This window comes from Montipora foliosa, chromosome 4, assembly GCF_036669935.1.
Source record: "Montipora foliosa isolate CH-2021 chromosome 4, ASM3666993v2, whole genome shotgun sequence".
NCBI classification, from domain to species: Eukaryota; Metazoa; Cnidaria; class Anthozoa; order Scleractinia; family Acroporidae; genus Montipora; species Montipora foliosa.
In genome coordinates, this window is record NC_090872.1 from 7,042,670 (window position 1) to 7,045,169 (window position 2,500).

Consider the following 2,500-nt stretch of genomic DNA (forward strand, 5'->3'; position numbering starts at 1 on the left):
AAAGATCAGTGGAAGCGCCCATGACATTTAACGTGGGAAGTTGGAAGGGTGTTTTGATGCCCGAGGTACAAGAGCCAATCGCTATGCTGATGAAGTTGTGATTAAATTTCCCGCCAATGAATTGCGTGAGATTTCGTTTTACCTCGGTAATCTTTGTAACGTGTGACCCCTAGTTAACACGGTATACTAAATCCCAAGTGTGAGGCACCGTGGGATAATTTACCGTGGGAAATGGCATTTACCATGGTGAGTGTAACCGCACCTAATACAAGAATTAAGTTCGACTCAGGCACGGCTTTGTCGCAACATTGAAACTATTTTACGACGGTAAAGCTCCGTAAGACAGTTAAGCACCGCAGTTGCTGGACTTGCTTTCAAACGGCGTGCTATTGTCGTAAAATGAAATGTTTTGATTATTATTGCAAGGCAGTGCGGCCAGTCGGTTAAAGCGCTTGCCTTGACATGCGGGGATCCCGGGTTCAAGACATGTTCTGATCACTGGTTGAATTTGTTCCTGGTAGTCCCTGGTTCAACTTCTTAGCTGCACTTGTAAATAGCCAACTAGCTTGCCTCCGGCCAGTTGGGATTCTTAACAGTTGTTGTTGAATATTCTGTTCTGTCGTGATTGTATTTCATTGGCCCTGAAAAGGCCCAATGGGGAGTGGTCAATTAAGTATGTAATGTAATATAATTATGCAATTTGATGTCATTCTAAACATAGTTAGTAGTTCTAAACATAGTTAGTTGTGGGAAATAAATTACCGTCGATTATGAAGCCTAAAAACGCTCAATTTAACGTTCATTCGATGCTATTGATCTAAATAACGCAAGATACATAGCCGGGATTAACCGCGAGTGTTAAGCGAACGAGATCTTCTACTGAAATTTAGACATGAAAAACATGATGCCGGGATTGAAGGGCATTTTTAGCTGTGCCTTAACCATCATTTTATCGCTTTTGTCTCATGTTTGTGTTTATGAGACACGCAAATAATTTTCGTTCCATACTGGATAAATTATTTCAACTGAAAACGCGAGTTACATGTAGTGCCTGACACAAATTATCTTCGCAGCATAATATATCTTTTTTTAACCAGTTGCTCACGAAGGCGGTATTATTAAATATTCAATCGAGTTGAAAACTTTCTGTAAATGCTATTGATCTAAATAACGCAAGATACATAGCCGGGGTTAACCGCGAGTGTTAAGCGAACGAGATCTTCTAGTGAAATTTAGACAGGAACAACATGATGCCGGGGTTGAACGGCATTTTTAGCTGTGCGTTACACCATCATTTTATCGCCTTTGTCTCATGTTTGTGTTTATGAGACACGCAAATAATTTTCGTTCCATACTGGACTGAAAAACGCGAAAGTGGGTTTTCGACTTATATAATACCAGGCAGTGGTACAATGCATCGAACTTGCGAATAGCTTAATTAAGCTTTTGAATGAGGCTTACCTGATCGAGTACTCATATGTGATCAGTGCCTTGTCGATCCCTCAGAGAGCACCAAAATTACAACTCGTACCAACAAATTGTAATAAGAAAACCAAAAATTCCCTGTACGGCAAACAAAGAGAGTTTTGCACGCGATTATCTGTTTTGAATAACAATTCATTAAGCGTCATCACTTATCGCCTCTTAAAGATACGTGCAGAAATTTGCATTCCAAGTATAAAGCGGTTGACAAAAAGGAGTTTGCAAAGGGAAATATCAATATTCGATGGATCGATGCTCCTTTTGGCTAGTTGTTCTGAAATCTGCTCAGAACTAACCTCGGAACTGCGGACTAATCGAAACTAAAGGCTGAAAATATTTTGCCTCAACAAACTCGCGACACCAATATCCGGGCATAATATAAATAAAACTAGGGGAAATCGAAGCTTAGGCGAGTGCGTTCGATGTTTGTAGGACGGTACAGGTTTGGTACAGGTAGCAACTGAGGGGGGAGGTTGGATGGTTCGTGCGATAGGAAAATGTTATTACAGTGGAACCCCGATACAACGATCCTCGATATAACGATATCCCCGGTAAAAAGATAAACATGCTATGTCCCGGCAAAAGTTACAGTAAAATGTATGGGACAGAACCCCGATATAACGATCTTCAGTATAACGATATTCCCGATATAACGCTGAGTTCTTAGCGTACCGAGCGTAAAATCTTCCCCGATATAACGATATTACAGCATCAGTACACAGATACAACTTCAAATGTTTAAGTTTTGTTTTGTTTCCCTTTTACGATTCATACCACAGACTTTGTTGTGTAACCTTGATAACGTAAAATGCTTTGCAAATTATGAGTCATTTGATACTCATTACAAGTTTAATTAAACAATATGTACAGTAGTAAAAAAGCACATGTTAATTTTACCCCGATATAAAGATATTTTCGGTTATTTTAAGGCAATATCGTTATATCGGGAGTCTCGTTATAACGATACCTCGATATAACGATCTAATTCCACTGTACTGCATCTATGAACGTGACAACT

The 2,500-nt window shown here is 39.6% G+C and overlaps 1 protein-coding gene across 2 annotated transcripts in view; it reads left to right on the forward strand.

The window, feature by feature from the left end:
• The window catches only part of LOC137999673 (uncharacterized), a 17,730-nt gene that overhangs the window by 4,117 nt on the left and 11,113 nt on the right, over window positions 1-2,500 (forward strand). The gene's annotated exons all lie outside the window — the stretch shown is intronic.